Source organism: Anas platyrhynchos, chromosome 11 (assembly GCF_047663525.1).
Source record: "Anas platyrhynchos isolate ZD024472 breed Pekin duck chromosome 11, IASCAAS_PekinDuck_T2T, whole genome shotgun sequence".
Taxonomy (NCBI): Eukaryota; Metazoa; Chordata; class Aves; order Anseriformes; family Anatidae; genus Anas; species Anas platyrhynchos.
In genome coordinates this window covers 11,031,101-11,045,231 of record NC_092597.1, presented here as the reverse complement: position 1 = coordinate 11,045,231, position 14,131 = coordinate 11,031,101, and the positions used below count along the sequence as shown (strand labels likewise).

The 14,131-nt window shown below is 38.5% G+C and overlaps 1 protein-coding gene across 15 annotated transcripts in view; it reads left to right on the top strand.

Moving 5' to 3' along the window:
• The first annotated feature begins 716 nt into the window (after positions 1 to 716).
• Positions 717 to 14,131, top strand: part of HERC1 (HECT and RLD domain containing E3 ubiquitin protein ligase family member 1) — a 102,912-nt gene continuing 89,497 nt past the window's right edge. For all 15 annotated transcript variants that reach the window (XM_027466644.3, XM_027466642.3, XM_027466636.3 and 12 more), the window contains exon 1: positions 717 to 875. The gene's annotated coding sequence lies outside the window, so the exon portion shown is untranslated. The remainder of the gene's footprint in view (positions 876 to 14,131) is intronic.

Below are 14,131 nucleotides of genomic sequence, written 5' to 3'. Positions count from 1 at the left end.
AAAGCTTGTCTGTTGCTTTTCTTGTCGGGTTTTCTGCTTTTTTAATTAAAAGTCATTAACAGTACTTCATGACATCATGCCACTGATGGACCATAACCAATTTCCAAGGGTATATATAAAATTTCTCAATCTTTCTTGCCAGTCTGGCCTTACCAATCTGACTGGGGTGTTAACTCTGCCTCAGTAATCTACTTTTTACTGTTTCAGACCCAAAATTTCAACCGCAGCGCCCCTCTTACTTTCATTACCCTGTTCACGTTAAGCTGAAGCTTTCTTTTTGGATGCTCCTGTCCTCCCCAGCTGTGCCCCGTTTTGCCTTTCCTGCCCCCTGACACACACCAGCCCTTTCTCTTCTCCCCGAATCCCTGTGCTGGACTCGCCGCCTCCGTTCCTGTCCGTGCCCCGTTCCCCCAGCGTGCTCTCAGAAGCAGCTCTCAGCGTCCCCTCACCCCGAGCACCCGCCGCCCCTCGGCACAGCCCCGGCACCAGCAGCCGGGGGCGAGACCGCTCCGCGCACAGGCGTTGGGGAGGGGGGCCCCGTCCCCGTCCCCTCGCTTCCCGCCGGGGCTCCCTGGGCCGCCTCAGCCCCTCCCCGCCGCGGGCTCCCCGCGCTCTGCCGGCGGCGGCTCCTGGCCCTGCGCGGGGAGGGCGGGGAAGCCGGCGGCCTCTCGCGAGACGTGCGCCGCGTCCCCGCGAGATCTGGCGGCCCCCCTCCCCCTCCCGCTCCCCGCCCGCGTCATGTTTTCTCTTTGACAAGCCGCCGCCGCCGCCGCTGCCGCAGAGAGGACGCGGCTCCGGGCGGGGACTCGCCCCCGGCCCGTGTCCCGGCCCCGCGGAAGGCCCCGGCCGAGGTGTGCCGCCCCCCGCGCTGCTTGGTGAGCCTTCAGCCTGGGGGGCGGCTGGCGGGTGCGCTCCTCGGCGGGGCCAGGGGCGGGAGGCCTGAGGGAGCGGGGGGGAGGGGGGCCGCTTCTCCTCTCCTCTCCTCAGCGCCGCTCCGGCCCCCAACGGCCGCCTCGCGGGGTGCGCCCGGTGGCAGCGGGAGGCCTTAGGTCCGGTCGGGGCCGGGGCAGCGCGCAGGCGGAGATGGAGGGAAGGGGGAGGCAGGCGGGGCCGGCCCGGGGTCGGTGCCCCCCTGCCGACGGCGAGAGAGCGGCGGGCGTCCGGCACCTCTGCATCCTTTGTGGGAAATGGAGGGGAGCGCTCTTCGTGCTCCTTCGAGCTCGCATAAGCCGTGCAGAATCCGTGTGCTGCTTCAGCGGGGAGCCTCGGAGCGCCCACTGTTTCCCCTTGAGCCCCGCGAATGCGGTTGTAGCGTGGCTGTGTGTTACGTGCATCGCTGGCTGCATGTCCTAGGTGTATCTGGTTGGCCTTGCAAAATACTGCCTGAAATTTGTCATGTGGGCCTCTGTCAACTGTGTGACCTTAGGTGTTCTGTGCATCTCCTGACCTGTCACCTGAACTACATTGTCTCCACATGGCTTATTTGCTGGCTCCCATTTGCCATACTGAAAAATGATGCAGATGCTTTTACTTAGAGATGACTTACTTTGAATTATGAAATGATGTTCTAGCAGACTGATTTTTTTTTTTTTTAACTGCATATGTTTATTTTCTTTTAGTAGGTAGAGTATTTTCTATACTATCAGCTTTTCATGTTCATTAGGGGCAGAACCCTATTGTTACGGTCTCTCCCTTTAACAAACTGCATAGGAGAGGCTTATGTGGACTTGATAAAAGCATCTTCACGTTCTGTAGTTTCAGACCTGTTCTTGATGTTACATATTTAAGCGGATTGTTACTTCATGGACTGTTTAATTTTCTTTATCTGGGACCATATGATGTATGCACATATGTACATATCATGTTGTGATCTTGATCAAATTTGTAGTCTAGCTAAGCATTCTGTTAACTTACAACAAAACCTGAAGCTGTACATTTACACATCCTGAATTTAATGCTACTCCTTTGACGTACCATATTAACTAGGTCATGTTTAAGGTCCCTTCCAGTCCAAACCATTCTGTGATCATCTCCATTGCTTAGGAATGGGGGATTACAGAGACTAGGATATCAGGGTTGAGTCTCAGATAATCATGTGAAAAATCTAATAGGTGTTTAATCTGGAAAGGTAGATTGTATACTTGGTCAGCCTGCTACTGCTTTCCAGTATCCTAAGAGGAATCTGTTGGTTTTGTATGAAAGATTCAAAGCTGCACAACACTGAAGTGCCATAGGACCCAAGAAGGGCATGGCCAGTCTCTGTCCTTGCACTTGGAAGGAATTTTTTAGGTGGCTTTACACACAGTGATTGTCTCTCCCTTAGAATGAAATATCTTGAGGCTCCTTCTCTCCAAGTATAAGCAGACCTGTATACATTTGAGACTTTCCTCTTACATTCTTGTTTAAATGTATTGTGTATATTTTGTTCATTGCCTTAATGTTAATCACGTATTTTTGTTGGGAGTCAAAGGGGAAGGGGAATGAAATCTTGCTCTGCAGTTTCTGTAAAGGAAGTACTGTAAGGTTTATCTGGTTGTTTTTGAAGAATAATAGGGTTATGAAGTATTTGTCACTACTTTTGGTGGGAATCACACATTTTTAAATTCGTTTTGTCGTTGAACTGAACAGTAGTTTCCTAGTGAAAGCTTTTCCTTCTTCTATTTCAGAAATTAAATAAATGGATATTGGTTGATTAGGAAAGGCTTTTAAGCAGCCTGACTAAAAATCTCAATTGTTTTTTGTCTTTCATGATTTCAGGTAGACAATTTTGTTATTTTTTGAAGGAAACAGCGCAGTGGTGCTTTGCACGGTTTAAAGTAGTCGTGATAGTGGGAATGTTTTTACAGATGGGGAAAACCCATGTGTGAAATTAGTCGTGATATTTTGGTAGTAAAATTAAAAAATCTACATTTGAATACTTCTTTAGGGCTCGTTTTCAGTATTCCTGTCTTTCCTTCAGTTTGACTAATGTAATTCTTGTAATTGTCATGGGGTAGGAGAGCACTCTTATCCCTGTTCTACTTACAAGGGAAGGAGCCAGGTTATATGGATTTTGAGAAGACTTTCGTGGAACAGACATTTGAGTTCCGATTGTAGGTTGTTATGAAGTCATTATCGGTTCAATAAAATTGACTTCATTTAGATACCATAGAGATACTTATCTTGAAAGTTTTTTTTTTTCTTTTAAATCTTGCACTAGTATATTTTAGCTAAATATAGTGTGCATATGTCTATTATGTGTTTAACTTCCTGTTTTCAAAGTAATGTTAGTGAATGATAAGTACTCTGTTGCTTATGTTTCTTTCTCATGATTAGTTCTCAGAAGTACTCAAACCCCGAAGTTGCTGGCAGTTTTTTTTCCTTTCCTTCTCCATAGTGGTGACATTCATCTCTAAAATTCAAATCCGTTAGGTGTTTTCTCCCTTGAAACATCTGAGTTTGCCCTTAGAACACGGAGCTCTCCTTTTCGAGGACTGCTAAAGTAGCTGGTAGTGTGCTGCAGATGCTTACTATGCAGCGTAGTACCTTCCCAGTAACCTGTGTAACTTCTGAAGTTGAAAAAAAAGTTTAGCCTGGAACCCAGTGGCTATGGAATTTGCCAGTCAACAGCAAGTATAATTGTGGCCTGGGAACTGGCCAGGTATATTCCATGGCTGTGACTGCCTGTTGTGATTGACCTGATGTCATCAAGTAAGTTGGGAGTGCGTTTAGGTGGCTCAAGCAGTCATGTTCTTTCTGGGAGCTGGAATTAGTGTACTGTTTAAAGAACAGCCAACAGTTCTGAGTCTTCATGAAGAGTGATATTAGCATTATTATTATTGCTGCCAGCACTGCATAATACAGAAATATCATCCTCGAACATCAAACACTTCCTTATAAATGCACAAATATATACAACAAAAGTTTGGTTTTGAGTTAACTTATGCTAGGAATACTGAGTCAAGAAATGAAAATATTAATGCAAAGTGAAAAATTTGCTCATTCTGCGTATAAGTTCCAGACTAGCTTTGAGTTTTTTATTCTTTTGAATATGGTATTTGCGGGTAATGAAGTAAAAATGGTCTCCATTCTATTATAAAATAGAATAGCCTCTCCCTGTATTCCAAGAGATAGAAGTGACTGAAAAACACGGTAAGAGGACCATCAAATAGTTGAGGTTTTAAGTCACTTTTGGAGGTCATACTGTTTGCCTCTGCTTCAAGTCATAGCCATATGCTGTGAGAGAATTGTTAGTGCAAACAGTGTTCCTCCTTTCAGGGTTTTTAAAAGAAATAAAATATACATTATTTTATCTGTTCTTTGTTTTTGTTTTAGAGGTTACGAGAAGCAAACTTTGCCATACAATTATTCTTCATTAAAGAGTTTTAAACAGTAGCTGGAACTGACCAGCTAAAAGCATAGGATTACATTATTTCCAAGAGTAGGAATGATACCGAAGGAATAAACAGTCTTAAAACAACTGAAAATCATGAAGGAAGAAAGACCAGTTGGAGTATCATTAGAATTTCAGCATGGCTTAGCTGGCAAATATTATGAAGCTAGTTAGAATTTAGTGTTTAGAAAGAAAAGGTGATATTTGGTTGCAGAAATAATCTGAATTAGAATATCAGTAACTTGGTTTCGGTCTGCTGAGCAGAAGCCTAATACAAGAAAGGAAGAAAGATGACGGATGTTGCGACCAGTAGAGAGACATCCACCAAATCATTTAATATTAGTATGTATTCCGTTGTCACATTTGTTTTTCTTTAATGAAAGAAAACCGATTTGCTGTAACAGCTTTTCTTCCTGGCTTTTCCTAGTTTGATTCCTTGTACTTTTTGTCTTGCTGCTCCAGATTTGTAGGAGACCATGTCTTTTTCATTGTTTTACTGTCTATCTCATATTATCTTACATCTCTCCTTTTTTTGTTTCCTACTTTTAAGGTTTCTTTTTGTCTATTTAGTTTAAATTCTTTATTCCTACATAGTTATTTCTCTTCAGTGTTAGTATTTAATAGTTTATCATTTTTCTCCATTTTGTTCCCATGACTGTTGATTCCCATTCACCTCACATCTGGCATGATGATGAGCGTAGATTATTTTGTCCAAAAGGAACATTTCAGTAGCATTGTCTTGTACAGTGGTCTGCAGTACTTACAGGTGTGACTAAAATACAAGGGCCTGTAGTAATAGTATTGGTTTGAACAATCACATTTCACCCTGGCTATGAGCAGTATTGAAGAACTTGTAGGTTTTGTGTTCGAAGGTTTTACATTGTTAGCCTACAAGAAAAGACAGATGAACTCTGTCCTTATGGTAATTGCTGAGGAATCTGCAAGTGTCTGTGTCTGCAGTGCACTTCACGGTATATAAGGAAGTCATGGTCTTCATGTTGGAACTGTATAATGTCATCGATGCACACTGTAGGCAGTTCAAATGATTTGAGAGAACCCAGATGTGGGGGTCCACCAAATTAAGTAGAGCTACAAAATAGTCATTTATATTAACTTCTTATACATGTATCTTGCAATACCTCTGCAGTAGTTGTAGTTACCTCCTGCTAAGCTGAAGTCTTCAGAAATTTCTGTAGCTTTCTTCAGAAACCACTGTAATGAAGCCAGCCTGTGTTTCATTTCTGTCCTCTGAATCAATGAGTTGGGAGTTCTTTGTCTAGTAGCTGTATCGTTTTATGCTTTCAGAAAACACATTGCATTTGTTGAGATTTTCTTGTCTAGATTCTTACTTTCAGAGATGTAGAAACTAGGTACTTCAAGGAAAGTTCAGTACCTGTAAGAATTTATAGGGGTTCTGTTGAGTTAGTTAATTTCGTGCTGTTGTTCACATTAAAGCAAAATGTGCCTGGGAAAGATTCCTGCTTGAAATCGTGCATTTAATTTATTCTTGAAGGCAGGATTTTAATTAATTTTATATATTCCTGGTTTCTGAATAAGTCTTTCAAGAAAAAAGTGTTGTTTGGAGCCCTGGTATCTGCTGCTAAGGAATGTAATATACATATATGTATGTGAACATACATATATGTATATGTATGTTCACATGTATGTTATGTTCATATGTATGTTATATATATGTGTACACATATGTATGTGTACACATATATATAACGTGAAGTAATATATTTATATGTATGTGTATATAAATGAATAAAACCATATAAATGTAAAAATAATGTGTAATGCATGCAAATATATACCTTATCTATGTTATAAAATAAAAATATGCCTTTATTAATAAAGAAATGAAAATCAAACTTTTATTTGTACATTAAAACTGTAAAACTTCAGTTAAGAATTGCAAAAGTTGCAGCATCATAACAGTTGGTAACATGAAGCATGGCTCTTACTGGGACTTTGTGGGCCTCTTAAGTAAGAAGCATGAAAAAGAGGAATGGAAAAAGTTGAGGTGATATGGCATTCTGTGAAATGTTAGGAACTGTTAGGACTGGAACTTGGCAAAACAAGTAAACAGCCCTTCGGCTGTATAAATTCAAGATACATCAGTAGCTTGCATTCCGCATTCAGTTCTGGAGATGTCATGCAGATGGACATAGAGACATGCATCTGTACGTCATTGTGTCAGTGCGAATGATCAAACAGCAATAGAGGGAGCAGGAGAAGGATGGATGAAATTGATGATCAGAGGTGTGCAAAGAGAGAGTCTTTGGTTTCAGCTGACAGTGCAGGGAAGAAATAAAAATAATCATATTCTTTTGTGCATCATAGCCTTGTTAGGAATTGCTCAGAACACTGAGATAATAATTTAGTAGATTTAGGTAAAGACTTAGGTTTAGTGGCAAGAATGTTACATTCATTTGAATGAATATAAAATAGTGTAAGGGTTCTAAGTGCTCATGCTACAAAATTAGTATGTTGCAAGTTTGAAGAGATTCCACTTCTGTAACTGAAGTATATTATCACAGTGAGGCAGTAAATAAAAGCCTATTGCATCAGTTTTTCAGTTATATTTAAAATAAATTAACTGTTCCAGACCTGTGATCAGCTATGTATACGAGACTTCTGCTTTCTTCAGAACTTACCTAAATTAACATTGGAGAAAAAGGAAGTTTTAAACAGTACAAATGTGTTACCATTGAACAATCAGTATTAACTTTCAGAAAATGAACTGGATTATTTTCTTAATGGGCTAGTAGAATTACCTGATTAATCTGATTGTGAATTTCTTTTTGAGTTTTGTGTAAGGCACAAAAAGCTTGATTTTTCTATCCTATCCACATAAATTATTTCTCACAGTTGCAAAAACAGATTAAATTTCTGTTACCAAGACTAAGAGCTGTAGTGCACCCTGACTGCCATCTGTTGAAATGCTAAATTTTCTAATCCTTGACAGAAACCACCCAGGTGACATCATGCTTAAAGTACCTCTAGCATAGTTTACTCTAGCACTACTCATGCTGAAAATAGTAAATGAAACTCCTGTAAACTTGAGAAAGATTATGTCAGTGAACACACGCTGAGGAGCTGTATTCTTCAGAAAAACACTAATTTGCATATTTGTTACAGCCTTGCTTTTCTTGGACTCAATTTAGAAAATATATTTACCAATCCATTGGAGAAAGATAGTATCATTACAGCGAGGCAGTAAACAGAATCCAGGCATGTGAGTGTCACAGTGAGTTCCTGGTGTGCTCCTTAGTTTTGGTGGTTGCTGCCTTTTATTTGACGGTGCCTACTTCTAGCTTCTAGTGTTGCATGCCTCTGTAGGTACGTACCTTTAAAATAGATGCCATCAGCATCTTAGAGTTCACTGAAATTGTTAGTTGCAGAAAGGAGAGTGAGCACTTGTGAAACTGTGAGAACTTCTGATTATTAGGAGGTCTAAGGGTTGAAACCTTGTAGCTACAGGCAGTTTTTCAAGAGGTCTGCAGAAAATAAGAGCTTTCAACTATTTTTGTAGCAGTTCTAAGAGACTGAGCACTTAGCTTGTGCCAGAGTAATTGTTTTTGTCTGTGCTTGATTCCCCCTGTAGTCAGACCACGTTTAAAAAAAAAAAAAAAAAAAGATAACATTTGGCTTTGTTAAATTCTGACCATATTAGTATCTTTAGTGCATGTCCTAGATTCGTTGGTTTAAGAAAATGTATTTTCTTCACACTGAGTGAAGACATTGTATCTTAATTTATGCAGATTGTGGTTGATCAGATGGTGCTGTCTTAGTCTTTCCAGAATGTAGAAGCTTCTGGATCATAGTTAGATTTTTGTTTGTTTGTTTTTGTTACCTTGCAAATACTTTTCCAGAAATTAATCCTGGTTTTGACAGGCAGTATTATAACTTAGCCCTTCATAAATGCTAAAATAACTTCCTAGCTCTGCCTGTTTTCTGGCCTTTGGGGGGTAGACCGTTGCAGCAATTTTTAATTGTTTTACATGTAATACATTATTTATACAGGAAGTGAATAGTAATACATTTTATTCAGTTGATACTCTAGGGAGAAATATAATTAGCTAATGTAAAATTTGGATAGAATGTTAAGTTTCATTCTTCTACCATTATAAGCATTGCTCAAATCCCTTTATAATTACAAATAATATCATCTATCTTTTTTTTTTTTTTTTTTTTTTTTTTTTTCCTCCAGAAACATTGTACTAAATTACTGGTGAGCCGTAGTGTTGCTGCCTGTAACACGCAATTCTTTTCTCTTATTTCTCTGGCTGGCATGCCGTGATTTTTCTGAGCAGAAGAATATGGCATTTTCCAAATCTTCAAGTAAGAAGAGGCTTCTGTGCTTTATATGCATGTAAAATCGTAAGAGTTTATGATGATAACCTGATAGTCAAACCTTCCTTCAGTTGTGTAACTTACACTGAGATGCCAGTGGAAGAGATTGATCTTTTACAAGCAATGATGTTTCTAGTATTTTTGATTACCAAAGAAATTCTTGCAAAATCTCTTAAATCTACTTGGAATTTTGAAAATATTTGGGCTCTGAGTTCTGTTTGCATGCAGGCTTGCAAAAATGCAATCCAAGTGTGCTTATCGGAAAGTCTTACTACAAGTAAAAGAAAAGTAAGGGGAGGGATAGGCTTTCATGAGCTGTAAGAAGCTTTGAAAGTTGCAAGTGTGTTAGTTGAAGAATCATTTTTACAAGTTTTAAAATCTCCATGGACTGGACAAGTGATATCTACAGACTAGGTTAAAATACATTCTCACTGTTTATCATGTCCATTTGACAACACTTTATGTAAGGTCCATTTTGCTTTTTTATCCCTGTATTACGATGTTTATTTATTCAGGTCTTGTAAGCAGGGAGGAAAGCACAAAGCTGTAAAACAACAATTGAGCAGGAAGATTCAGGTATACACAAACATCAGGAAATCACTGTATATTTGATTTAGCTACATTGATTTAACTACATTTCTGAGTTGGTTGTGTATATTTTCAGTTTTTCCTTTTAGTGGTTTGGGCACAGCTATACCTTCTTCCTTCCTCTATCTGTAGGCTTTTATTATCGTCAAAATTCTTGATAGAATGTGATGAGTGCACACATTTGGTAATGAGGTAGAAGCACTGAGTTGGAGAACATAATATACATTAAAAAAAAAAAGCCCTAAAATCAATTCCTCACCTCCACATTTTTTAGGTGGTTTCTGTTCACTGATGAGTTGTGTATGTTTGCTAAGGACTGGAAAAAACAAATTGTATGGGGAAATTGTACTGTTACCCTCTTTGCTTTCTAAACCAATAAGATAATATTCCTGTCTTCCACTTGTTAACAATCTTTAGAAAACCTTCTTTAAACACAAATATTAAAAATACCACTTTTTCTTTCCTCAACTGTCATACCCAAGTCTCTTCCTGCAGGAAATTAAGAGTTCTCTGAGTTCTCTCTTTGGTGTTCCCTAGGTAGAGCGGTTCCTTGTTGTCCTGTTTCTCCCTCAAAAAGAAGCTACAGTGCGTGTTGTAAGTCACAGTTCCTGTGGCTTCTGTGCAGTCTCCATCTTTCTTTTATTTTTCAGATTAATCTTTCTCTTAGATCTATATACAACAACACCTTCTTAGTAATCTTTTCAAAACCTTCATGTATATCCAAGAAGGGAACTTCCTGTTTACTTATATTAGGATAAATTTGCTCAGCTGCATGGAAACAGTTCTTTGATGACAAATTCAAGTATCTCCTATAATTTCCAAGCTGAATTGGAAAGGTGAGACTATGGAAATTACTTTTGAGAGGTTGAGTATACACGCTGTCCAGGAGCAGTCTTTCCCACTAAGCTCAGCTTTGACCTTCAACCTCATGCAGAAGTCCTCTTTTTTTTGTTATATATATATAACAAAATATATATATATATATATATATATAATAAAAAAAAATATATATAAAATCCACCTTCTCTCCCTGTATTGGAATAAAGGAATATTTACATGCCTTTTGCACATTCGGAAGTCCTTTGACTGTGTTGAAATTGAGAATTTCTATTAATAACCTATTTTGTAACTTATTTATTTATTTATTTAATTTTTCCTTTAGTGAGTGGTTCTTATACGTGTATTTGAAGTTGATCAAAGCTGTCCCACTTACCTCAAAGTGAGAAGAAACAAAAACATCTTAGATTTTTACTACAGTTTTGGGAATTTAAAAAAAAATATCTTAGGGATTTGACAGTCGTCTGAGCTAACTAAGTGCATTTATAAGAACTCTTAACCGGTTGCTTTTTTCACATTCTAGTAATTTAGGAGATGGTAATATTTGGCTGGAAAACTTACTTTCTAGTCCCATTTTAACTTTTGTATGGCACATTGTATAGATACATACTCAAAAACACATTTTACATACTTTTTACTTCTTGATATTAACTGCAACATTTTGAAAGAAATACTCCCCTTTGGAAAGAAAAGAAGAAATATTAACCAAAACTTACTTCTGCTTCAGATGCATGTACATGAAATACTGTTAACATTTATAGTATTTACTATAAATACATCCAAAAAATGTATGTGTGATAATATATTTGTTGTGAAATACTTGTTATATCTGCTACGTCAATTTTTCATCAGAGTATTGTTCATACATTCATGCAGTCATTGACATGGTGCTGTGTAAAATAAACTGTACTGTAGGAAATAAACAAGCTGGGATTAATTGCAAGGTGAAGTTCTAGTGTTTGAACGTTTAAATTGCAATGGTGATGAAGAGATGAACATTATTTACATCTTAAGATACAGGTATAGTTATTATTTAGGTAGAAAAAATAAATTTTTTCCTCTGTAAAAGTATTTACTGTTTGGCCTACATTATTAGTGATATAAATTAAGATTCACTTAAAGCTGAATTTTTTTAATCTGTTGTTCTTAATGAAGACAAAAGGCCTTCCACATTATAATGCAAGTGGTTTATTAGTTAATGTAGGCACATTTAGATCTCAAAAAAATGAATATTTTAAGAGAACTGTTACAGATGTCTGATTTCAGGCTGAATCATTTCCAGTTTAAGAAAACAAAGCCTTGTAATAACACTGAATATTTTAAATTCTCTAGGCTTAGTAGGCCACTGCAGGCTTCATTTTTTCCCCAGAAATACAGTACCTTTCCTCTTTTTCACTATATTTTAACTCAAAGGGGAAAATGATAAATGTATTAAATATTATTAGCATTTACTCTGTTTTGCTACCAAATATATGCAGGGTCATGGTTTTTTATTTATTCTTTATTTTTCCTTAGATGTAGCACTGTCTAAAAAAGAAGCTCTTTAAATCATCATGTAAGTAAATAGATGAACAGAAATATATAGGAAAAGGAGAAATTACATTAATGTTGAACTTTCATTCTCTGAGTTTTTTCGTTCTCATGAAAATGCACGCCGGCCATTTAATTATATAATTTCATAATATTCAAAATTTCTATTAACTCAATCTAATTGCATTAGAAATACAGCCTTTTATGTACTTTTTTTGCTTACTAATTATTGCAAGTTGTCAAAACTTCATCCTGAGCTTACAGCTTGAGTGGTGTAGCATGTGGTAATTTGTATGTTTGGTTACAGGTAATACTTGGTTTACAGAATCAATGAATGGTTTGGGTTGGAAGGGACCTTAAGGATTGATTACCTGGTTCTAGCCCCCTGCTGTGGGCAGGGACACCTCCCACCAGCCCTGGCTGTCCAAACCCCATCCAGCCTGCTCTTGAACATTTCCAGGGATGGGGCATCCACAGCTGGGCAACCTGTGCCAATGCCTCACCACCCTCATAGGGAAGAACTTCTTCCTTATATCTAATCTAAGTCTACCCCCCTTTCAGTTTAAAGCTGTTACCCCCCGTCCTATCACTGCACTCGCTGACAAAGAATCCTTCCCCAGCCTTCCTGTAGGCCCTCTTTAGGTGCTGGAAGCCTGCTTTAAGGTCTCAGCAGAGCCTTCTCTTCTCCAGGCTGAACAATCCCAACTCGCTGAGCTTGTTTTCATAGGAGAGGTGCTCCAGCCCTCTGAGCATCCCCATGGTCTCCTCTGGAGTTGGTCCAGCAGGTCCATGTCCTGCTTACGTGGGGGGCCCCAGAACTGAATGCAGGGCTGCAGGTGGGGTCTCACCAGATACAATGGGGAAAGTTCTGAACAGACCAGAGAGCTGGTTTGTTCTTTTGTGCTTCTATACACGAAGCTAAAACATGGGGATGACCCATGCTTCATGGTACAGCTTTGCAAGTTGTGGACTACTCTTTGGTGTGTGCATTTTAAATGGTGGACTGATGCAGAGAATAAAAGATCCACTTTTGCCTATGCTCTAGTTAAGTTCCATGTTTCATGAAATATGGAAATATGGAGAGCTCTCTTAAACATATTTTCTTTTGTTATTTAAATATCCTACTTTCCTTTTAGCTCAGGGAAAAAAGCCACCTTGATTATATTTCTCTTGTTTTTACAGGTTTCATTTTAAGGTTCTTTTCTTTTCACTCCCTTTCACGTGACCTAAAAGGAAAAAAAATAGCATTTAGTGTCTCAGTTGAAGTGAAGGGTAATTAACAGCTTTGTTCTTCATCCAGCAAATATTCTAGCAGAGTATTTGATGAATCTAAGCTTTTTAATCAGTTTAGTTGTAGAGTCTACTGCACTGCCTGTGACTCACAAAGCTATTCAGCATCACTTCCCCTCAACCTTAGCAGTAGTTTGTAAGAGGGTAGCGGGCAAATCCCTTTTCCTTCATCTTCTGCTTGGCAGCAGTTCTTTTTATTTTTGAACTGCCAGTAGTATTCATAGGTTTCTGAGTCTTCCTCCTAGCACTTGTTGAGGAAAACTCAAAAAAAGCTCCTTTCTTGGCAGCTGTGAAATTGCATGAGAAATACGTGAATTCTTTCCTCAATATAATATTTATGAGAAACATAGATGACCTTTGACCTTACCAGAGGTTTTGCTGAAGGTGGTTTCATGCTTATGTTTTTGCTTTGCTATCTTCAGTGTTACTTGTTTACTCTTCGTGTAACAAAGCTTCCTTCATCAGGTATGCATAATTAGTGTTTCTACTTACTTAGACGTGTCCCTAGAATAATTTTTTTTAATCATTGAATCAGCTCTTACACGGAGGTTTTCTAGATTGCTTTCTGACCATATACCAAAAATCTTGGAATTCAGAGTTAGTAGATTATAAAGGCAGTTCTAGTTACCTTCAGATTTATTCCACTGCATTTCTTACATTTTGTCAGTCTTAGAAGAACCTTAGACTCAGTGGTTGCTATCGGTGTGCCTTCTTGTATGGGAGAAGTTTTTCAAGTTCAGCTTTCGTTTTCAGAATGACAAGTTTTCTGTCATGTTATCAATGCTTTTACCTTGGCAGCAATGGATTGTTGTATAAACAATAACTAAGGAACTCTGGTGTTTTTAATGGCTTCATTGTTACTTCCCCTGCATGCGGTTCTTCTGCGTTAGGATTTTGCTGTTGGGTTCAAAAGCTGTCTACTGAAAATTCTGTATTTATGGAAGTGTAAAAAAATATTAAGCAAGCAAGATAACACAAAAATACCCATTTAATTGCAATATATCCACTGAAGTTAGAAAAAAATATCCTAAATCCATTTGCAAAACACAAAATAAAATGCCTCTAGATTGCAAGGGAACACTAGAAATAGTAAGACAAAAGTAGACAGTTTTTGAACTATATGGGGTGCATATAAAAATGGCATTCTGAGTGCAG